Here is a 24,800-nt window from a genome sequence, read left to right on the forward strand (position 1 = left end):
TAGTACTAAAGTAGGTAGTATAGTGGACAAAGAAGGTTATCACAAATTACAGCTGAGTAATTGGCTGAGAAATGGCAAATGGAGTTTAATTTGGATAAGTTGAAGATGTTGTAGTTTGGAAAGTCAAATCTAAGTAGGATTTCCACAGTAATCGGCAGGGCCCTGGGGAATGTTGCAGACATGTCTCAGTGAAGGTGGAGCCACAGCTAGACAGGGAAGTGGAGAAGGCTTTTAGCACACTGGCCTTCACAAGTCAGGGCATTGAGTATAAAAGTTGGGAGATCATGGTGCAGTTCTACAGGACACTGGTGAGGACGCAGTTGGAGTACTATGTTCAGTTTTGGTCACCCTGGCAAAGGAAAAATGTTATTAAACTGGAAAGAGTACAGACAAAGATTATGACTCAACTGCCAGGAATTGAAGGACTGAGTTATAGAGCGAAGTTGGACAAGCTAGGACTTTATTTCTTAGAGTGTAGAGAGAGCTGATCTTGTAGAATTGTGTAAAATCATGAAGGGTATAGATGAGTACAGGCAGTCTTGTTTTTCCCCCCAGAGTTGGGGTACCAAGAACTTGAGGGCATTGGTTTAAGGTGAGAGTGGAAAGATATAGGAAGAAATTGAGGGGCAACATCTTTATAGAAAGGATGGTATCAGCTGCAAGAGGGTCTGGTTGAGGCAGGTACAATACCAGTGAGACCTAATTTGGAGTATTATGAGCAGGTTTGCGCATTTTATTTTGGAAAGGATATGCTGAAACTGGAGGGGGTCCAAAGGAAGTTCACAAAAATGACTCCAGGACTGAATGGCTTGTCATTCGTTTGGCCATTTGTTCCATCAAGTCTGCACCCCCATTCCATCATAGCTGATTTATTATTCCCCTCAACCTCATTCGCCTGCCTTTTCCCAGTAACCTTTGACAAGCTTACTAATCAAGAACCTATCAAGCTCTACTTTAAATATACCCAATGATTTGATCTCTATAGCCAGCCATGGCAATGAATCCATTCCACAGATTCACCCTCTGGTCAAAGAAATTCTTCCTCATCTCTATTCTAAAGGGACGTTCCTGTATTGAAACCCTGATTAGGCGAGGATTAAATTGGGCGTTGCTGGGTGACAGGGCCAGAAGGGCCTACTCCGTGCTCTATCTCAATAAATAAATATAGCAAATGTGTGAGAGTATGGACTAGGTGAACAAAGGGCTGGGACTCTGAGGGAGAAGGTTGCAGAAGTCGTGTAGAGATGAGAAATATAATGACGGTACCAGTGACAGGTTGAGGTGGAAGAGCAGTAGCAGCCAACACTGTGTGGGAGGAAGAAAGCTTTCCTGATGATGGAGAGCATTTGAAGTTAAAACATTACCTCCAGACTGAACAGCACACTAAAATTTAGCATAATCTTGGGCAGCCGAGGATGGAAATAGAGTTACAGATCAGGGAATAAATATAATGGTGTTTATCAATGCAGGAAAATGTGATCTGTGCCGAAATTTACACTGCAAATAAGATTGTATTTCATTTTGTGCAGTTGGCTCTATGTCTCAAATTTATCCAAGACAACTTTATAATTAGAGCGTACATCTCTGACAAGGTGCCGCACACAAGGCTGTTTAACAAGCTACAAGAAAGATACTAGGATGGGAAGAAGATTAACTGGAAGGAGGCAAAGAATGGGAATATAGGGGGCCCATTCTGACTGGCAACCAAAGACTAGTTGTGTTCCCCAGGGATCGGTGTTCGGACTGCTTCTTTTCACATTATATGGCAACGATTTGGATGATGGAATTGATGGCTTTGTGGCCAAGCTTGCAGGCAATGCAATGATAGGTGGAGGGACTGGGAGTGTTGAAGAAGCAGGGAGTTTACAGTAGGCCTTGGATAGATTGGGAGAAATAGCAAATGGAATATAGTACAGGGAAATGTCTGGACATGCACTTTGGTTGAAGGAATAAAGGCATAGACTTGTTTTCTAAATGGGGAGAAAATTCAAAGGGACTTTGAAGTCCATGTGCAGGGTTTCCTAAACGTTAACTTGCAGGTTGAGGTGGTGGTAAGGAAGGCAAATGCGATGTTAGGGTTCATTTTGTGAGAACCAGAATATCAAAGCAAGGATGTATTGCTGAGACTTTATAAGGCATTGATCAGACTGCACAGCGTATTGTGAGTAACTTTTGGCCCTTGTGGAAGAAAAGATCTGGCATTAGAGAGAATCTAGAGGAGGTTCATGAGAATGATATTGGGAATGGAACCTTTGGTTCAGGGCTTGGATTCACTGGAGTTTAGAAGAATGAAGGGGGGGGGCGTTCTCATTGAAAATTATTGAATATTGAAAAGACTAGAAAGAGTAGATGTGGAGAGGATGTTTCCTATAGTGGGCGAGTCTTGGATCAGAGGGCACACTGGTAAAATAGAGGGATGTCCTTTCAGAACATAACAGAGATGTGGAGGAATTTCTTTAGCCAGAGGGTGGTGAATCTGTGGAATTCATTGTTACAGATGGGTGTAAAGACCAGGTAAGTCATTGATTATATTTAATGCAGAGGTTAATAGTTTCTTGATTAGTCAGATGTCAAATTTTACGGGAAAAATGGGGTTGAGAGGGATAATGTGTTAGCATGATGGAATGGCAGAGCAAACTCAATGGGCCGAATAGCCTATTTCTGCTCTTGTGGTTTATGGTCTCTGAGTACTCAGTGATGTAGCATTTATATCTTTTACTAATATTTAAATGTTACTGAGTCTCTCCCCATGCTCATTACAATATTGGTAGGAACAAAGCTTTTATATGCTCTAATGAGTTATGTGCTTTAATAAATGTTCCATAGTATGTTGTAAAAATGTAACCTTTAAAACCTAGGAGAAGTCCAATGGTGCTTGCTTTTAATCCTGAGGGTGGGGTACACTTCAAATCCAATTAACAATATTCAAAACAGCATTGAATGTTTGAAAGTAATAAGATAAGTTCAAACAGAATACAGATCGTGTGCCATCCAAGAAACATCTTATTTTTGTGAATCTGAATAAATTGGTGCCATTATGAAAGGTTACAGAAGAGCTTATTTCTTCTTTAGGGTGTGTATTTCCTCTGAACATTTTTGTTTGAAGCTCCAACATGATTAAATTTTTAATTTCTTGTCAGGCTTCGGTGTGATGCCCCTACATCTACAGTTGAATAGATTGGCTGACTACTTCCTGCTTGAAGAGAGCCACTTGAGAGAACTGTTGAGCTTAAGAGTTGGCATCTCTTCTCTGGGAAAAGCTACTGTCTCATAGAAAGGAAGAAAGCAGTTAAAACTTATTTGGAAACAGTTTTACTTTTAAAGCTTAGGGATAAAAGAATGAATTGCTGGGCTACATCACCACTCAAGGATATCTTGTCTGATCTGACTGCTAGATTCAATTCTAGAGTCATAGAACTACTCATTTCTACTTCTCATTATCTTTAATTCTATAAGACCATAAGATGTAAGAGCAGAATTAGGCCATTTGGCCCATTGAGTCTGCTCCACCATTTCAGCATGGCTGATCCGTTTCCCTCTCAGCCTCAATCTCCTGCCTTCTCCCCATATCCCTTCATGCTCTGTCTAATCAAGAATTTATCAACCTCTGCCTTAAATATACCCAATGACTTGACCTCCACAGCTGTCTGTGACAACAAAGTCCACAGATTCACCACTTTCTAGCTAAAAAAGAATCCTCCTTATTTCTGTTCTAAATGGACATCTCTGTATTCTTAGGCTGTGTCTTCTTGCCTTAGACTCCCCCACCATGGGAAAGGTGCTTTCCACATCTATTCTTTCAACCTTTGATAGGTTTCAATGAGGTCACCCCTTAGTCTTTTGAATTCCAGTGAGTAGAGGCCCAGAGCCATCAAATGTGCTTTGTATGACAAACTTTTCAATCTCAGAATCATTTTCGTGAGCTTCCTTTGAACCCTCTCCAGTTTTTTCTTAGATAAGGGCCCCAAAACTAGTCACAATTCCCATATGGAGTAAAACAAAAACTACTGTAGCTTACAACATACATAGAGGAGTGAATAGTTCTACCTGCTGCATTCCAATAGTGTATGATGCTCTGACACCTTCTCAACTATGCCTTTTCTTAGGCCAGCATGGGTCCAGGTGACATAGTGGCTTCAATGTGGCCTGTATGGCATACACTGTAGGACAAATAGTCAAGATGATTGTTTTCCTGGGGATTTTTTTTGCTGTTGAAAGAAACCCAGAAGAGCACCAAATACCTAGCTTCATTGTATCTTTGCTGCCCCAGTCCCTGAAGACTTTATTGGACTGATCCATTTTGCAGTGGCTGAGCATGATTTGGCTTTCCAAGTAAGCTGAAAGGTCCTAAAACCCACCCACTCCACTACAGTCCCATTAACTCTGCCGTCCCTTTTCCTGACCCCAGCCAGTGGATTCCCTGCTTTGTCAGGCAGCTTTTTTGGAGCAGACTCTGATCTGATTGTGGAAAGATCTGACCTTGCCTTTGTTAAGTTTCTCACCTCTCCAACATCCATGGGCTAACTCAGCCCAGCCTGTGCAGTTTAGTTCAAGGCTGTAATCTAAGTTACTCATCTGAGAAGGTTGAGTAAATGGGGCTAGTGTCCATAAAACTCTGGATTCAACTTCACTCACCAACGGCTTCAACTCCCTTCCTCAGGTTTTCCTGTGTTCTGAAACATTGGGAGAAATGGTCGTGGATCTTCACAGCAATTGAGGGTGGTTAGTGGAAGTTGTATGAGCGAGAGAGCTCTGAGAAACAGATGTCCAGTTAGAAAAAACTCATTCACAGGAGTAGAACGTGATTTATAATTATGAATTCAGCTACAATTGAATTTTAAATGCTTCAAAGCTATTTTATTGATGAACCGGGTATGTGGATGCACAGTTAAAGCAGAAACGGGGAGCATTACGCTGTCAATTTATACAAGTGTGTCATGGTATACTAATCTTTCCTGGATATAACCTGGAAGTGTTGGCTGTGCTATAGCTTCTGGACTCCATCCAAAGTTCCACTTGCAGGCACTGCGTCTCACCAGCAATGAGGACCAGATCAGCTCAATTCTAAAGCAGAATGACAAGCCAAGGTCTAATTGTCCTGGGACAGAAAATTCCAGGCATTCAGAACTTTGTGGGAGAGGAAATTCCTCCTCATCTCATTATTAGATGCCTGACCATTTATCTGGAATATATGCACCCAGGCTCTTGAATTCCTCTTCAGAAGACTCGCACGTTTGAGCCTTTCCTGTCAAGTCTTGGGATTTCATATATCTCAATCCTTTAAACATCCAGTCTGCTCAATCAACACTATTAGCTAATGAACTGGACTGGTGAGCAATGTCTTCAATATAGGTATGCTCTTCCTTGAGTAAAAACTCCAAATTGTAACAAAAAACCCAAACTATTCGAGGAACTTAGTGGGTCAAGCGGCATTTGTGGAAGCAAACGGGTAGCCAACTCTTCAGGTCAAGATTTTGCTTGAGGACTGAGAACATAGAGGGAGGATAGCCAGTATATAGAACCGAGAAGCATGGATTAGGTGGTAGGGTACGAGATGATGGATGTTGCTTTCCTGTGACAATGCTTCGTATAGATGTTCTCAGTGGTAGGAGGGCTTTACCCATCAGGGGCTGGGCTGTATCCACTAACTTTTGTAGGATTTTCCATTCCAGGGCATTGGTGTTTCCATACCAGGCTATGATGCCACCAGTTAATGTACTTTCCACCACATGCCTATGGAAGTTTGTGGAAGTTTTAGATGTCATGCTGAATCTTTAAAAACTCCCATGGAAGTAGAGGTGCTGCCATGCTGGGCCCAAGACAGATCCTCTGAAATGATAACACCAAGGAATTTAAAGCTGCTGACCCTCTCCACCTCTGATCCCCCAATGAGGACTGGCTGATAGACCTCTGCAAGTCAGTAATCAGCTCAATAACTGAGAAGTTGTTGTGGCCCCACTCAGCCAGATTTTCAATCTCCCTCCTATATGCTGATTCATCACCGCCTTTGATTTGGCCAACAACAGTAGTGATGTCAACAAACTGAAATATGCTTTGGAGCTGTGCTTAGCCTCACAGACATCAGTATAAAGCTAGTGGAGGAGGGGACTAAGCACGCAGCCTTGTGGTGCACTTGTGCTGATGAAGATTGGGGAGTGGGGTGATGCTATTGCCAATCTGAACTGATTGGGGATAAGCTTGGATAAATTTCACTGGATCTCTTTGTACACATTATTAATACACGTTCTAAATAGCTTAGATTCCTTCAATAAAATCTTTGAGGCACCCCAGAATTTACAGATCACTAACTTGAAAATGATTCATGCATCCTGACTTTTGTTTGCTGTTTGTTTAAACAATCCTCTCTGTGTGCTAATATACACAATCTCATGTCTTTTTTAGTAATTCTCAAGAGATCAGGTTATTTTTTAATCTAATTATTAGAAGACTAGTTTGATTTTCTTCAGCTTTATGCTTATTCAAATAGCTGTAAAGTTGCAATTGCAATACAAAAGCTGTTTTACAAGAAGCACACTAGATTTGCATCCTATGATTTCAATTCGTTTGGGGTTTGGTATTTGCCTGTCTTAGGGTGTTGTCACCGAGTTCTGGCATTCAAATAGAAAATCACTTTGAAACATTTCATTTTCTGGCTGAGTTGGGTTTGTGGAACAGTGAGCACTTCAGTCCAAAAAGATGTACTTTTTTCCCTTCTCCCCTTATTCTTCAATTCTTCACTCTGGCTTTCCTCTTACCTCTTCTCCTCACCTACCTATTACTTCCTCTGGCGCTTCTTCCCTTTCTCCAATCTTCTGTCCTATCAGACTACTTCATCTCCAGCCATTTACCTTTTCCACCCATCACCTCTCAGCTTCTTACTCCATCCCGACTACCCTGCTCACCTGGCTTCACTCATCACCTTCTAGCTTGTACTCCTTCCACCTCCCTCCCCCGCCTTCTTTTTCTTGTTTCCTTTCCAGTCCCAATGAAGGGTCTTGGCCTGAAATGTTGACTGTTAATTTATTTCCATAGATGCTACCTGACCTGCTGAGTTCCTCCAGCATTTTGTGTGTGTTGCTCTGAATTTCCAGCATCTGCAGAATCTCTTGTGTGTGCATACACTTCTTTATTCCACTAAGGTCTTTTTGCATATGTTTTCTCCCTTCACTGTCATGTATAATTTATATGCTGTGTGCTGTCTGTAGCCACGGCCCCATGAAGCTGCTACAGGCATGGTTTTCATTGTACTTGACTTGACATCTTGACTTAAGTTTAAAAGCTTATGCTAAAGAACAAAATCAAAAAATATATTTCTCTTTTCTATATTAAAATAACAGGTTTCTGGCATTACCATGTCATTCCTTGTTTTCAGTGTAACTGAACCTGTTGTGTATTTATTATCAATGCAATTTTGAAAGTTTAATTTTTTTTTTAGTTATTCATAAACCAAGGCAATGATTTGGCAAAGTTCATTAATAAAATAGAAACATAGAAAACCTACATCACAATACAGGCCCTTTGGCCCACAAAGTTGTGCCAAACATGTCCTTACCTTAGAAATTACCTAGGGTTACCCACAGCCCTCTATTTTTCTAAGCTCCATGTACCTATCCATCAGTCTCTTAAAAAACCTTATCATATCCACCTCCACCACTGTCGACAGCAGCCCATTCCACGCACTCACCACTCTCTATGCTTAAAAAAAATAAATTACCCCTGACATCTCCTCTGTACGTACTTTCAAGAACCTTAAAACCGTGTAAAGTTGTGTTAGTCATTAGTCTTACAGCAGAGAAACAAGACTTTAGCCCTCATGTCCAAAGACTTTAATTCCATTTCCCACCAGCTGGTCCAGAGTCATCTTTCTTTGGTGATTAAAGTGTTCATCCATTTTCATTTGGGTGTTCTGAATCTACATTTTCCACAGAAAGCTTCTTTGATAGTCTAGCAAACACGAGGAATTCTGCAGATGCTGGAAATTCAAGCTACACACATCAAAGTTGCTGGTGAACGCAGCAGGCCAGGCAGCATCTCTAGGAAGAGGTACAGTCGACATTTCAGGCCGAGACCCTTGGTCAGGACTAACTGAAGGAAGAGCTAGTAATAGATTTGAGAGGGGGAGGGGGAGATCCAAAATGACAGGAGAAGACAGGAGAGGGAGGGATGGAGCCAAGAGCTGGACAGTTGATTGGCAAAAGGGATATGAGAGGATCATGGGACAGGAGGCCCAGAGGGAAGGAACGGGGGGGGGGGACCCAGAGGATGGGCAAGGGGTATAGTCAGAGGGACAGAGGGAGAAAAAGGAGAGAGAGAGAGAAAGAATGTGTGTATATAAATAACGGATGGGGTACGAGGGGGAGGTGGAGCATTAACAGGAGTTTGAGGAGTCAATGTTCACATGACATGAACATTGACTTCTCAAACTTCCGCTGATGCCCCACCTCCCCCTCGTACCCCATCCGTTATTTATTTATATACACACATTCTTTCTCTCTCTCCTTTTTCTCCCTCTGTCCCTCTGACTATACCCCTTGCCCATCCCCTGGGTTCCCCCCTTCCCCCTTTTCCTTCTCCCTGGGCCTCCTGTCCCATGATCCTCTCATATCCCTTTTGCCAATCAACTGTCCAGCTCTTGGCTCCATCCCTCCCCATTCTGTCTTCTCCTATCATTTTGGATCTCCCCCTCCCCCTCCCACTTTAAAATCTTTTACTAGCTCTTCCTTGAGTTAAACCCGACGAAGGGTCTCAGCCCGAAACATTGACTGTACCTCTTCCTAGAGATGCTGCCTGGCCTGCTGCGTTCACCAGCAACTTTGATGTGTTGATAGTCTAGCATATATGTTGGCTTCTGTAGATTGATATCTCCTCAACACTAAAGTAGGTTGGGAATTATGGGGTAAGCTCTAAACTGGCTGAAGTTTATACCAAAAAAAAGTTATCTATATCAAAAAAAATGTTATCATTGACTAAGGTCCCAGTGCATCATGGGAGAAATTCCCACTGGGATTGTCATAGCTCAAGTAGCTTCATCAATGATCAGCTTTCCATCCAAAGTTTAGAAGTGGGACTGTTTACTGAATCGTGTCCAGTTTAGTTTGCGTATATATAAAAAATTGTACAGGTCATTTGCATTGTTTAATGTTGACGGGCACATGTAAAGTTTGCCCCACATAATTGTCAGTCAGTGACCACCACCAACAAAGGAGAAGGACTGTGTTGCTTTGTCATTTTCATCAGCATAGTTCCCATCACTAACATCATGTGGAGACCATTGACCAGAAACGTAACATCAAAGAGCAGATCAGAGGCTCAATGTTCTGCAGCAAGTTTGACAAATTCTGACCACAAAATGTTTCTAGTTTTGACAATATATACACCAGGACAGTCATGGAATAATACTCTCCTTTTGCTCAGTGAATGTAGTCTCAACAACACTTTTTTTTAAAAAAAAGCCTATCACTGATTCAGACAGAGCAAAGCAACTCGCCTGATTGCCTAAACCACCTGAAGCGTTTTCTGTTCTACCATCAGCATACTGTGGGGGCAGGAGGTGCTACCCACACCACACAGAGGTTGCTGAAATGGTTGGTTGTGGTGATTTGCCCTGAGTGTGTGGGTGGGTGGTCAGTCTGGTTGGAGTTGGGAATGTGAGGGGAATAAAAATTGGATTTAATATAAGATTAGTATTATACAGGTGGTTGGTGTTTGGTGCCACTGGCCTGTTTCTGTGTCATCTATAACTCTATATGAACACCTAGAAGACAGGAGAGTCATCTTCTTGGGACCTTTGAAGTATGTTGCCATTCCTTAATTCTTACTGGCACCATGGTAATATCTTAACTGTGAGGATTACAGCAGTTCAGGGGAGAAAATCAGTACCATATTTCCAAGAGTAGATAGAGATGGACAACAGCATGGAGTAGGCTGTTCCGAAGGTTTGAGCCACACAACCCTAGTAAATCCCGATTCAACCCTATCACACAACAATGTGCAATGACCAATTAACCTACCAATTAGTACACTTTTGGACTGTAGGAGAATACTGGAGCATCCAGAGAAAGCTCGTGCATTCCACCGGGAGGATGTACAGACTCTTTTAGCTCAATGTAATTGTCTTAGGCCGGCTTATAAGGTGGTTCAACAAATACTAACCCGAGGTTCTCCCTCCCGACTTGGAAGTCTGTCACATCAAACTATTGATTAGCAAGATGGCAGCTGATAGAATAATTATGATTCTAACATGACCAATTCTTTTCTATATTGTACCACAGTTTCCATGGAAACCGAATGGCTCAATTCTGCTCCTGTATATACCTTAATACGCAACTCCATATCCATGTCAATATTTGAATATCCAAGAGAGCTTGCAGTTGGAAAGTACATTTAGCAAGCTGCCCGATTTGACAGGTAGCCAGTAAACATATCTTGGGATCCAAGCCACAACCATTTTGGTCTCATCTCACATCCGCCTGTTCTAGGCCCCTAAAGAATGTTTGCATCTCAGAAGCAAATCCTCCTACCAATATGCAGGCTTTGCCAGTATTGCATACAAATCCTGAAGCAAAGCAATGTTCAATGGGAAAAAATGTTTTAAGAACCAGAAGTACAAATATCCTGGCAATATTGCTTCCTTTTGTGCTATAAAAATCTATTTAGGTTTTTGTTTCATTGTCACTCATGAAATGGTGAGCGTAGTGTCATGATTTGTCTTCAAGAATCAAATTACAATCACTGCACTTTAAAATTACTTTTAATATTAGCTGATACAGGAGTTTCTGAGAGATTAATGATGGGAGTATATGAATAGGTATTTACCACTTCATATTGTCAAATTTATTTTTATTCCTGCTCAGCTCCAGATTAACACAGATAATTTGACAGAGGCATGGTTTTGTGAGTGCTTTAGTAAGGCAGTGGGGAAAATTATTCACATTTGCTCAATGTTTCTTTATTCAACATCTTTTGTATGCAATTGTCCTTGGTGTAACCCCAGCCTGATAAATCTACATAAATGTTTAGTGTCTGAAATTGCACATGATGAAGAAGTGAGGAGTGATGTACCTAAGCAATGATTTTTCCTTCGGCAGTCAGTTAGAATTAAGCATGATTTACTTAAGTCTAGTCTGTAAATTCTGAGGAGACTGAACCTATTGTGTGAACAGTAGACTCTTCCTCTGTTGTAGCAGGAGGTGGTGAGTGGGTAGGTGGCTTAAATGATGAGGCATTCCTTTTGCCAAAAACGCAGGGCGTCTATGCCTTCTGATGCATGGAGATGAAGTCCCCTGTGCCATCTTGAATGCTACTTCTCCATTTTGAGTATTAACAGCCTAGTGATCCTCTGGAGTTGGTGGGATTTTGCCCATTTCCTCTCCCCCTCTGAGAAGTACATATGTCACTCCATGGAGCCAGCGAAGTGTTCTTTGGGCATTGGTGCTGGGAATGTTGCTCTTGGAGAGGATGCTGATGTTGGTTTACAGATCTTTCCAGTGAGTTCACAGAATATTCAGAGAGAGTTCGTAGTGTCTCTCCAGTCCTGTCAGGTGCCTGTTGAAAGTGGTCTGGATATTAGAAGCATCTTGGAGGGCGTATCATGACTGCTTGTTGACCATGAGTTTTTCGTCAACTCTGACATGATTTTTAAACACTGTTCCTCAATTGAACAACAGCTGTGCTGGTGTATCAAAACTGATGTAGAGTTTCGTCATTGCTGTCGGCATTTGCCCCCGTATATGAAAAATGAGCAGTGATTTCCAGGGTGTTGCCATGAACTTGTATTGTCAGAGTTGTACAAGGGCTGCCATCCGGGAGGAGGTACAGGAGCCTGAAGGCACACACTCAACAAGTAGGCACAGCTTCTCCCCCCTCCGCCATCAGATTTCTCTATGGACGTTGAACTCATGAGCACTACCTTTACTTTCTTTTACTCTACTTACTTAACTTACTTAACACGGGCAATTATTTGTGTGTGTACGTGTGTATATACACTGGTGATTGAGAGCTTGATTTTGATTGTGATAGGTTGGTGGGGGACCTTTGTCTTCCAAATGCCGAGTATTAGTGAATGAGCCTCTGATAGCTTGGCTTTTACACAAGTGTGTAAAATGACAAGAATTGTCTGCAACCCTTCTGTGAATGGGATGTAGTTGCTGTAAGTTGATAGTTTCCTCTATGTTCAGAAAACCAACTCCCATTTCCTTTAGGGGAAAATCATTGGCAGGGATCATAAAAATGAAAGCTAAAATATTGTCATCTCATATCTTTTTATCATTAAATTGAACAAGATATTTGCACCAACCTAATGAAGCTTTGCCTCTTTCCGTACAGCAGTGATGTAATTAATTTTAGTTGTATTTTGCATCTGCAGCTTTTTAAAATATCTTTTTCTCAGAATGTATTGATGACATTGAATTTTACTGTATCATTTTGAGGGCAATGCGTTGCATTTCTTGGCAATATTTACAACAAGCATCCTGGTGAAGTTGTCTCATGTTATTGCAATGACCTCCACTGGAAGTGCGTTAAAAGTTGGGAATGGTGGTGGACTTGTTTGTGTGTTGCAAAATGAGGACATAATCTAGAGCAACAAACACAAAGTGCTGGAGGAACTCACCAGGTCAGTAAACACCTATTGAAATGAACAGTCAACATTTTGGCCCGAGACCCTTCTTTAGGACTGGAAAGAAAGGGAGAAGACACTGACATTAAAAGGTGGGGGAGAGGAAGAAGGATAGCTAGAAGGTGATAGGTGAAACCAGGTGGGTGGGAAAATTAAAGCACCTGAGAGGAAGGAATCTGATAGGAGAGGCGAGTGGATCATATGAGAAGGGGAAGAAGGAGGAGACCTAGGGGGAAGTGACAGGCAGGTGAGAAGAAGTGAAAAGGAATAGAAGAGGGGAGGGGGAGGGTAAAAAAAATTAAATGTAGAGTTTGTTAATTCTACAGCAATTGACTGGAAAAATGAATCAGAACCAGGTTTAATATCACTGGTCTGTGTTGTGAAATTTGTTGTTTTCCAGCAGCAGTACGTTACAAAAATAATAAAAGATATACATTATGATAAGTATAAAATTATTAAGTAGTGCAAGGGGGGGGTGGAAATACTGAGGTAGCTTTCGTGGGTTCATTGTCCATTCAGAAATCTGATGGCAGAAGTGAAGACACTATTCCTGACATGTTCAGGCTCCTGTACCTTCTCCTTAATGGTAGCAATGAGAGGAGGACATGTCCTGGGGGATGAGGATCTTTAAGGATGGACGTTGCTTTTTTGAGATTTTCCCATTTGAAGGTGTCCTGGATGTTGGGGCGGCGAGTGCCCATGATGGAACTGGCTGAGTTTACAACTTTCTGCAGCTTTTTCAGTCGTGTAGTGGCACACTCACGGGCAATTATTGGCATACGATTTATAGAAAGTTATTTGATAATGGATATTTTAATGTTGTGCTCAAAATAAGTGCGAGTGATCTTTGAGTAATGATTTGAGGCTATTTTGTGGGAGGTTGGATGGGACTTTGCAATGTGCTACAAGGGAACAAAATTAAATAGGTGTAATCAGAGTCTTGAATGAAATTTTACTGTGGATATACAGAGTGCATAATATAAATAACAGGAGTGAGTAAGGAAAACATGCAAGTATATAATTTTGTTTAAGATAAATAACATTGTAATCTGTGCTCAGGATACAAATAAATCATTTTAACTCCTTGCTGTCAATTCAGAACATATTGTTTGACAGATGTGCAATTTTATTATGGATGGTTCTAAGTTACAGAGCAATAGCCTGCACAAATAGATAAATTTATAAAATTAAAGAAAACGTTGGGTGTAATGCTGCCCTGATCTGCACTCACATGAATTTCCCGCGATAATCGCCGTGGTGGCACCACAGCGTCGATCACGTGCAGCTTATCATAATTAAAGTTGTCAGATATCTGAGATTTTGTACTCAGAGGTCACTTTAGGTGGTCAGTTAGTGGTCACTTTATTGGCCACTGAGTGTACAATTGTGGTCTCCTGTCACTGCAGCCCATCCACTTTGTGATTCAATGTGTTGTGCATTCAGAGATGCTCTACTGTACCCCACTGTTGCCAAACATGTTTATTTCAGTTACTGTCACCTTCTGTGAGCTTGAACCAGTCTGGCCATTCTCCTCCAACCTCTCTCATTACAAGGTGTTTTCACCCACAGAACTGCCCGCTCACTGGATGTTTGTTTTTTGTGCCATTCTCTGTAAACTCTAGAGATTGTTGTGCATGAAAATCACAGGAGACCAGCATTTTCTAAGATACTCAAACCATATGGCCCGACACCAACAATCATTCCATGATCATTGCCACTTAGATCACTTTTCTTCCCCATTCTGATATTTGTTCTGAACAGCAACTGAATGTTTTACCATTTCTGCATGCTTTTTTGAATTGAGTTGCTGCCACATGATTGGCTGATTAGATATTTGCATTAATAAGCAGGTGTACCTAATAAAGTGGCCACTATTTCAGGCAGAGGCCAACTCAACTGTATGTTGTTTTCATTTTTGTAAGGTGGTGCTATCGACTGTTCCTTCTGAGATCTCGTGACTTGTGCACACCATCGTTAGCGTTACTGAGGTTTATCCGTGTGTTTACTTTTTAACCTAAAAAGGGAATTTTGGAGGGGAAAAAAGTAAAGTATGTGGTTTATCAGATGATAGGAAATGATTGCTTTCAAACAAATAAACAACGGATTGTTTTTACCAGGACAGACAGAATCCTGCACATTATGTGGGGGATAATGGAAACCTCTAAATTACAGGGTTTTTAATCGAGTCAAGTAGTTGAGATGATATCAGCAAGTTGGAACAAAGCTTGAGTGATTAATAAATATCATTTGATTACATCACTTGGAATCTTGCTCTGAATAGACTTATTGTTTAATTCTACTTTTGTCCATTCTTCTTTTCGTGATGCCAACAGTCATTGGGTGTAATTGCAGTAGATAATATTGCCGTTTCTATTCCTTGGTGACATATTTATGTGCAGAAAATGAGTAACCATCAGTTATTCCTTGATTGAAGGATCATGGCAGGCCCTAATCTCGTGCTCATCTGCTGTTTACAAGTGTGAAATGCTTACAGTGGTTATCTCATGGTGACCAGAGTTGGAAACATGGGTAATTCTTTCTTTCTTTCTTTCTTCAAAGTACATTTATTATCAAAGTATGTACGTGTACATTATGCAACCTTGAAGATTCCCCTCCTAACAGGTAGCCACAAAACAAAGAATCCCAGAAGAACACACATTTTTAAAAAAGGGAAGACCATCGAAAACCCAAATTGCAGAAAGAAAGCAGTGCAAACAGTATTGCAAACAGTAACTGCAAGCAAATAGTGTTCTGAACTAAGGTCTGCAAAGAGTTTCATAGTTCAACGCAGAGCTGAGTCGTGGAGCAGCGATCTGAAATGGCCTGACCATTGCCTCAGGCCCTGACACTCTGACCTTTTCAATTTGGCCCAGCGCCTAAGTCATCGTCCAATCATTGGGTTCCATTGCCTTGATACACTGTTGGGCCAGGCCCTCGCCGCCTTGATTTGGTCTGTATCTGACCTTTTCGATTTGGCCTTGCGCTTGCATCTCCGTCCAAACATTGAGTTCAGTTGAATCAGTCTGCTCTGGTGCCAGGACCCCGCTGCCTTGATTTGGCCTTTGGCACAGTGTTTAAAACAATCGAACCTCTGTCTTCCTCACCTTGCCTCGGTTCTGCCACATTGAATTGCCTCCAAGTCTAAAGGGAAATTACAGTCTATTACTTTTGATGATCTTTCTTTCCTCCTCGTTTAATGAGTGCTCTGATTTGTGACATGTCTACTGCTGTCTCAACAGAGAGATCAGTGCAGAGTGAATTATAGTCATAGACTAGGGAAATCTCATAAGTCTGGGGCATTACATAAGTATGGTTTTCAACCCACTGCTCTGACTAAAAAAAAAAATCCTGGGTTGACTGCATGACTCCATTTCACATAGGCAGAGTATTTTACCAATTGACTTGTGGGAGGAAGCTTAGTAATTTCTACAAATAGTAAAGTGTAGTGTATGAGCTGGACCACGGCAGAGGTTTTTGTGAGAATGAAAGTGATTGCTTCAGCATCCAGTTATAGAAGTCTTAAGTGTGACATTTAAACTGATTTATTTAGCAGTGGTGATTTTTTTTTGGCTTACCACTTGAATGTACGTTACTTGATGTGAAGAATTACTTGTGCCTTGTCCTGTTCCAGCAATATATAATGGCACTGGTGGCACAACATTGTGGACTGAATCTTTACCGTAGTTGTTGAGGACGCAGAACTGTGAATAATGGTAAAAAGCTGAAAAGAAATAAAGATTGAAAAGTATATAAAGGCCAAGTATGCAAAGGGCACACCACAATCAACAGTGCACTGATGATGTCTCCACTTTAATTAGTTTGCAAGTTAAATTGCCAAGATCAGAGAACAACTCAACTCAACCATCACCACCCAAGCTCCACATCTTCTGAATTATTTCCAGCAGAAGAGAAATTAACTTCAGATGCACATATTAGTATTTGTATGATCTTCTTTTATTCTTTTGGAATGTTCGTGCTGGTGCTATCACTAGCATTTGATACTCATCACTAATTGTCCCAGAGAAGGTGGTGTCAACCCTTCTTTTTAATCTGGGGCTATGCTTCCAGTGCAGTCTTTCCCACTTTAGATTTGGTTAGGGAGTTGCAGGAAATAGACTCGATGATGAAGGAGTAGCAGTATGATGTACAACTAGGAGAGAGGTGCAAGGTTGGTGGTGTCCTCATGCAACTTCTAACTTTGTCCTTTTTGATGGTGAAGCTTCAGCTTTGAGTTGCTGTTATTGCATCTTAGGAAAATGACTTCAGTGTGGTTTGTAGACAATAGATATGCCGCTACAGTGGTGGATGGAAGGCTCATTACATGAGCTGCTCTATCCTGGATAGGGTTGAGCTTCTGGTGTCCTTTCGGATCCACAGTAATGCAAGCAAGCGGAGACTAAGCATTTTTATAGATGCTGGAAAGACTTCGGGGTGTCAGGAGGTCAGTCACTCACCACAGAGTACTCAGCCTCTCGCCTGCTCTTCTACACTATATTTGTCTTTTCCTGTTGAGTTTTTGGTCAATGGTGACCAAGAATGTTGATGGTGGAAGGCTCAGCTAAGGTAATGCCATTAAATGTCAAAGGAAAGTGGTTAGACTATCATCATCGTGTGTTAAGTTGTAGGATCGTGGTCTTTCATCATGATTGCTCTTGGCAAATTTTTTGACAGAAATGGTTTGCAATTGCCTTCTTTCTATTCAGAGATTGTCTACCTGGCGTCAGTGGTCGCGTAACCAGGACATGTGATATGTATCAGCTGCTCATATGACCATCCACCATCTGCTGAGACTCTGGTCAGGCAGGCTGAGCAGGTGGGAAAAACCTTGCCTAAGGGTACCCTGCAGGCTAAGAGAGGGAAAGAGCTCCTTACACCTCCCTTGATAGAGACATATCTCCACCCCGCCACCCATGGATAGACTATACCCCTGTTAAAAAATTATCATTGTCTTGCACTTCATGGTGGGAAAGTTGTGAATGTTATCAAAGAGCCAGTGTGTGAATGTTGTCAAGGTAATTTGTGGAGGATTTGTGAATGTGATTGAACACCACGCAATCAACAGCAAACATCTCCACTTCACACAAATTTAATGGAAAGCAAGTCATTGGTGAAGCATTAGATTGTAGTTGGACCTTGGAAACTGGACTGACAGATCCCTGCAGAAAGGAACGGGGGGGGGGGCAGGATTAGTGACTTGCGAAAACCAGAACGATTGTTCATCCGTGAAGTATGACTCTAACAAGCTAGATGGTGAAGGCCAAAAGCCAGAGGCTGCAGCTGAGGGACAGAGGGGAGGCCATTTAATACTGAAATGAGGAAAAATGTAGTCATCCACAGAGGGATGAATCCCTGGAATTCTCTGACATAGGGAATACAGGACGCGTTATTAAATATGTATTTACAGAGTTAAATTTGTTGTTTATGGCTAAGACTAAGTGATATAGGGAGAAAGCAGGGACAAGCTGCTAAATTTGGATAATCAACTGCTTCTAATATCATGGGAGCGACACTTGGAGAGATTTTGGGATGACATTAGCCATCACCATCAACGTGTGAAAAAGGAGGGAAAGGTTGCTTTAAGATCAAGTCCTTTTACTGGCGTAATGCTTGCTGAGAGGATGGGGGAGCTGATGGGTTATGTTGCAAGGTACAGATCCAATGTGGCTTAGTAAAGGGATACCCTTTAAGAGACAAAAAGCACACGGTTTTGAATTAAAAGGCAGAGAGCTGCATTACACTTATTAGGATCATTTTTTCCCTGTCCTATTATTTGTACTCGTCTGACAGACCATAGCAGGATCCTCAAAGCACATAAAAGTGTCGACAGCATTAATGTTATGTCCACAGACTATAGCAGGATCCTCAAAGCACATAAAAGTGTCGACAGCATTAATGTTATGTCCACAGGTTCTTGCAAATTCACTAGAATAAGTGAACGACCTTTCAGTGTCCCCCTCCCAAGCTAATATATTTGAACTTGCATATGCCATCAACGAGCTGTCTCCTCGTCCTCTCAAGTGGGTGGTATGTTTGGAGTTCATCAATGTTTCTGTAATCCATTGTATCCACTGTACAGGGGATTGGTTTATACCAGTGGTCCCCAACCTCCAGGCCGCGGACCGATACATTGCCACGAAGAATGCAGTGGTGCAGCGGTAGTTGGAACGCACCCGGCACATCTTTAAGAAAAAAGTTGCAGTCCGGAGCCCTGGTCTACACAGCTTCACCAGAGCCCTGTTAGCCGGCCTTACCTGTTTCTACCTCTCACAATGGGGCTGTAGGGTTGGACTTTGAGAAGCCCCAAGCTTATATACCCAGTATTAATCCATTCATCCAATAAGTTATGAGATCCATGGAAACTTGGCTGCATGGATTCAGAATTGGTTTGCCCACAGAAGACGGGGTGTGGTATTAGGTTGAGTGCATTCTACCTGAAAGTCCATGAGTTGTGGTGTTCTGCTGGGATTTGTTCTGGGATCCTTGCTGTTTGTGATTTTTTTTTTTGTGTGTATTGGATGAAGAAGTAGAAGGGTTTATAAGTTTGATTTGAAGCTAGGTGATGTTGTGGATTGCTTAGAAGGTGGTTATAGATTATATTGGGATACACAGGATGCAGAGCTGGGCAGAGAGGTGACAGATGGAGCTCAATCTGGAAAAGTATGAAGTGATACACTCTGGAAGGTCGAACGTAAAGGTAGAGTGCAAGGTTAATGGCAGGGTTCTTGCAATGTAGAGAAACCAAGCAATCTTGGAGTCCAATTCTACAGATTGATCAAAGTTGCTACTCAAATTGATCGAGTGATTAAGAAGGCTTATGGTGCACTGGCCTTCATTAGATGGGTGAATGAATAAAAGAGCTGTGAGATAATGTTGCAGCTCTATAAAGCCCTCGTTAGACCACACTCGGAATATTATGTTCATTTCTCGTCTCCTGATTATGGAAGGTTAGAGAGAGTGAAGGAGTTTACCAGGATCTGCCTGGAGTACAGAGGAGCTTTATCAGGACATTGCCTAGATGAAAGAAATGTCTTGTGAGGAAAGGTTGAGCAAGCTGGGGTGTTTTGGAGTGAAGTGGATTGTGGGGTGACTTGATAGATTATGAGAATTATAGTTAGAGTGGATAGCCAGCATCTTTTTCCTCAGGGTGGTAATGGCCAACGTCAGATGACATCTGCTTGAGGTGAGTGGAGGAAAGAGGTTAGTTAGTGATTATAGTTACCTGGAGCACTCTGTTGAGGTTGGTGGTAAAGGCCGATAGGATAGTGATATTTAAGGGACTGTGATAGTGATATTTACATGGATGTAAGAAAAATGGAGGGTCATGGGCTGTGTAAGAGGGAAGGATTAGATTGATTGTCAGGTGGGTTTGTATACATTGGCACTAAATTATGGGCCGAAGTGACTGGTCTGTTCAACGTTCTAGTAAAATCTCAGTTACACTCAAGTCAGCTCCTTAAGTCATGCCAAGACTGTGTCTCTAATGCCAAGTGCCCAAACATTCTATTTTGAACTCTGTCCTGGGAAGAGGTTACCAGATAGACAGAGAAGAGTACTAGAGGGTGTGTTCAGCATCTTCACTGACACCTGGAATCACTGGCCATTGACCGTTCAAAGTGGAGAAGGAATGTTCGGGATGGTATTGTGATTGTCCTGTTCGTCGGGACCATGTAGAATGCTTGTGTAAATGCAGAAGGAGTGCAACGTGCCTCAGTCTAACGCCAGGCTCCTCTTGCCCCATCTGTGGTTCCCACATAGGCCTCCTCAGTTACCTCAAAACCCACATTAATTTTTCTGTGTAAATGAACCATAGCTGAATTAGATTATAGTTCGATCTGTTTCACATTGCTGTGCTTTTTTTTTTGTTTACCATCACCATCTCAATGCCAGATGGGCTTGCCTTCCTGAGATTACATTAAGCTTCACCTTAAATTAAACCTTCAATGTTTATCGGTCATCTAATGGATGTTAACTTAAAACATGTCAAAAGATAGCATTTTCCAGTACAAAGCAGGCTGAGGTATTGAATCTTTTCTAGCTAGTCCATGTGCCTTAATGAAGAAATATGTCCATTGCATATCTGCTGTGCCTTATAACTGGGGGAACTGTTCAGCCAAGGAGCCATTTACAGCAGACTATTCAGTCAGTGCGTGCATATTTTAGTAGACACCGTGTTTACATGTCTGCAGAATAATGTTTTCCATGATGTTGGTGAAGGGGAATTTGATGATGGTAGTACTTTTGAATGTCCTCGGGATATGCCTGGAGATGGTGATTGCTGGCCCTTTTGTAACATGAATGGTACTTGCCATTTACTCACCTAGCTTGATTGTTCTTTGGCTGTTGTAGCACGCAGACATGGATTTCTTAATTATTGGTGGAATAAGCTGTTATCAGTTGGGGTTGAGATTCGTTTGATTGTTGAGGCCTTTGAGTAGCATTGTTCCAAAGCTGTGAAAGATTCTCACCCCCAGTCCTGGTACTCTGACCTTTTCAGTCTGTCCTGGCACTTAAATCAGCGAAACTACAGGTCATTCCTCACTCTCAGAACCGAGCCCTGCCACTTCAATATGCTCTTGGGCCTGGGCCCCGCCACCTTGAATTGGCCTGTACCCAACCTTTCCAATCTGGCCCCACACATAAAGCGGTCAAACATCAGCCTGTTCCTCACTCTCGGGTCCGAGTCCCAATGCCTTGGCCCTGCCTTTCCTTGGTCCTGCTGCTTCTAATTGGTTCCAGGTCTGTGTCAGCAATGGCAAAACGTTGGCTGATTTCCCGCCCTCTGGCCCATGTCCTGCTGCCTCAATTCAGCTGGTAGATGCCACATCGCGACCGTCTTGCACCATCGAGACTTCAGTTCACATCACAACAATGCCAGGTCGTGCAGGCGGTTCACATGCTCACCTCTGAAAGGGAAATTATGGGTTATTGATTGTAGTGATAATTTTCCATGGAAAGTGTGATTAATAAACCTTCCTGTCTGGAACCAGCAATCAATCTGTGGTCAAAGTCACTTGGATCACATTTCTTCCCTATTCTGATGTTTGGTCTGAACATCAACTGAACCTCTTGACCATGTCTGCATGCTTTTATGCATTGAGTTCCTGCCACATGATTGGCTGATTAGATATTTGCAGATGTACCTAATAAAGTGGCCACTGAGTGATTTGAAAACAAAGGGTAAACACTTGCATTTAAGCAGCACCTTATCACATTCTCAAAGCATTCAACTAATGGGTATTTTGAACCACAGTACATTTTGTGAAGAAGATGATGCCAGTTTTGCACTGTAAGGTTTCACTAACAGCATGCGAGATGAAAGGTAATCTGAACAGTCATTTGGTGGTTTTGGTTGTGCAAGGAACTTTTGCTTGAATGTTGGAAGAGCTCCTCATTCTGAAACATCAGTTTAAATGGTGTGTGCAAAGCCTAGAGTAAGATTTAATGTTTATCATTCTAGCTTGGGATTTTATAGGGGAAGTGCGAGAATCATTGAGTTATAGAGAATATTTTGAAAGTACCATGGAGTAAAGTTTAACATTACAGAGGATAAGGGTTGAATTTTTGGGATTAAGAAGGTGATTTTTAATTTAATTTTGTAAAGTGGATGCTCATGGTGGATCTTTCTTTCTTTTCTTTTCATTGATTTAAAAAATGTATATACAAAAAAGAGGAGAATATCTCTGGAATATATGTCAGTAACAGTACATACAGAAGGTAAAATAAACAATATCAGAATCACACATAGTGTTGATCTACAAAGTATAAATTTGATATAGAATGTATAATGCAGACAAAAATGTAATTCGTTGTCCTCTTATCAATTTATGAAGAAAGGAAGGACTATTAGAAATTTTTATATCTTAAAAAAAAGGGAAAAAAACCACTGTTCTAAACAGGAAAAAAAAGGACTGGGCAGTCCATCCTGAGAGAAAAAAACCAGGAGAAGAGAGACTCTCTGATCAAATCCAAGGTTCTGAAAAAATAGCTGGAAGAGAATCAGTATAAAAATCAGATCATATGAAAATATTGAATAAAAGTTTGCCATATTTCTTCAAATTTAAAGGATATATCCAATGTCCGACTTCTTATTTTCTCTAGACTTAAACAGGACATGGTAGAGGAAAGCCAATAAAAGGCGGTAGGAGGGTTAGGGTCCTTCCATTTTAGTAAAATGGCTTTCCTAGCCAATAGGGTTGAAAAGGCTATCGTTCGCTAAGCGGAAGCAGGAGTATAACCTGCTTCCGATAGAATAATCCCAAAAATAGCTGTAAATAAGTTTGTTTGTAAATCCAGATCCAGCCCTTTTGATAAGGTTTTAAAAACATCTTTCCAAAAATTCCCCAACTTTATGCAAGACCAAAACATGTGAGTTAAAGTGGCCACCTGAGTATTACATCTATCACAAATAGGATTAATACTGGGAAAAATATGGACTAATTTATCCTTTGACGTATGTGCCCGATGCACTACCCTGAACTGTATGAAGGAATGACGGCCACAAATAGATGAATTATTTACTAAATGAAAAATTTTACTCCATTGATTATCTGAAAGTAACTCTTGAAATTCCAATTCCCAGGCAGCTTTAATTTTATTGTTGGGTATCATTCGTAAATTCAATAACCATTTATAAATTGTAGCTATTAATCCTTTTTGGAGTGGTTTAACCTGGAAGAGGTATCTATTATATTAGATGGATAAGTGGAGGGATAATTTGGAAGAAAAGTACGTAAAAAATTCCTAATTTTTAAGTATCTAAAAAAGTGTACATTGGATAAATCAAATTTATCCCCTAGCTGAGTAAAAGACATTAAACAATCCCCTATAAACAAATCCGAAAAAGTTATTATTCCTTTGGTTTTCCAAATTAAAAAAAGCCTGATCTAAAATTGCTCATGGTGGATCTTAGAAGTTGGGAAGGACTGTGGGGAATGGTGGCATGTACCATTCTCCACAATCTCTTGAATCAAAGGGGATAACTTGACTTAACTTCACTTGCCCCATCATTGAAACGTTCTCACAACCAATGGCCTCTTTTTCAATGACTCTTCATCTCATGTTCTTGATGTTTAATGCTTATTTTTTATTATTATTTCTTTTTATATTTGCATAGTTTGTTGCCTTTTGCACACTGGTTGAGCACCCAACTTGGTGCGGTCTTTTATTAATTCTGTTATGGTTATATTATTCTGTGGATTTATTGAGTATGCCCACAAGTAATGAAGATGTAGCACTGGTATTGAAGCCAAAATGCCTATTTCTGGGAGCTTTAGAAGAGATAATGGGATATACAATATTTGAGAGGGAAATTTTCAATTGGGAACAATATTAGTAGTATCCTTGGTTTGGCCCACAATGAGAGAGTGAATGCTTGGGTATTTGGGAGCATTCTAAGATCTTAGCGCTTGGAGTGAGTAGTAGCAACAGCAGCAGGGAGATGGTTAAAACCAACAGCGGCAGATATTGAGAACATCCCATTGCTTAAGAGGGTATTTTGGATTATGCAGATGCACCAAGACTGATATCTGACTTTTACAGGTCTTGGGTGGGTGCCACTAAAAGGCCACTTCCTATTAAGAAGTGAAAAGTATGATCAGAGACAAATATAATAAAACCATTTCCAGGAATGAGAACATGCAAGTATGTGGTAGGGCTTGATCATTCTGTTTTGAATTGGGAGTTTGTGGTAGAGATTTTATAAATGTAATTAAAATCTTAAGTGAAGATATTCAGTTGTATAGCACAATCTCAGCCCCTTTCAGAATGTGCAAAAATGCCTTATCCCAAGTGTTGTCACTTTGAAGTGTATTTTAGGGCATGCATCAGTTAATTTGCATCAGCAGAGTCCCACAAACATCAATATGATAAAGACCAAATAATCTGACCTGCAGTCAAATTAACGGATAAGTACTGGCTGGGGCACTGAAGATAAGTCTCCTGCTCTTTTTTTTGAAATGACCTCTGTTTTTCACATCTAATTCGGAATATGGACAGTCTTGGTTTAGCATAGCAGTGCAAACTAATGGCACCCTGATAGTCGAACATGCACCAGAATTCTCATATTCCCTTCCTGTGGACCAGATGAGGATCGGTCACTTTCACCAAAGCAGGGCCCCTTGTTAAGAAACTTACATAGATGCACCAGCAACTTTTTCACAGGGGATATTGAAATATATTCTCAAGC

General features: G+C 41.2%; 1 protein-coding gene and 1 long non-coding RNA gene across 6 annotated transcripts in view; one reads left to right on the forward strand and one right to left on the reverse strand.

The window, feature by feature from the left end:
• Positions 1-24,800, forward strand: part of gtdc1 (glycosyltransferase-like domain containing 1) — a 369,108-nt gene that overhangs the window by 6,534 nt on the left and 337,774 nt on the right. The gene's annotated exons all lie outside the window — the stretch shown is intronic.
• LOC134346229 (uncharacterized) lies at positions 13,849-21,026 on the reverse strand. The gene is made up of 3 exons (XR_010017876.1): positions 20,934-21,026; positions 16,192-16,337; positions 13,849-15,757 (listed from the first exon to the last, which is right to left on the reverse strand). It is a non-coding gene; the product is annotated as an uncharacterized LOC134346229 (long non-coding RNA).

Source organism: Mobula hypostoma, chromosome 5 (assembly GCF_963921235.1).
Source record: "Mobula hypostoma chromosome 5, sMobHyp1.1, whole genome shotgun sequence".
Lineage (NCBI taxonomy): Eukaryota > Metazoa > Chordata > Chondrichthyes > Myliobatiformes > Myliobatidae > Mobula > Mobula hypostoma.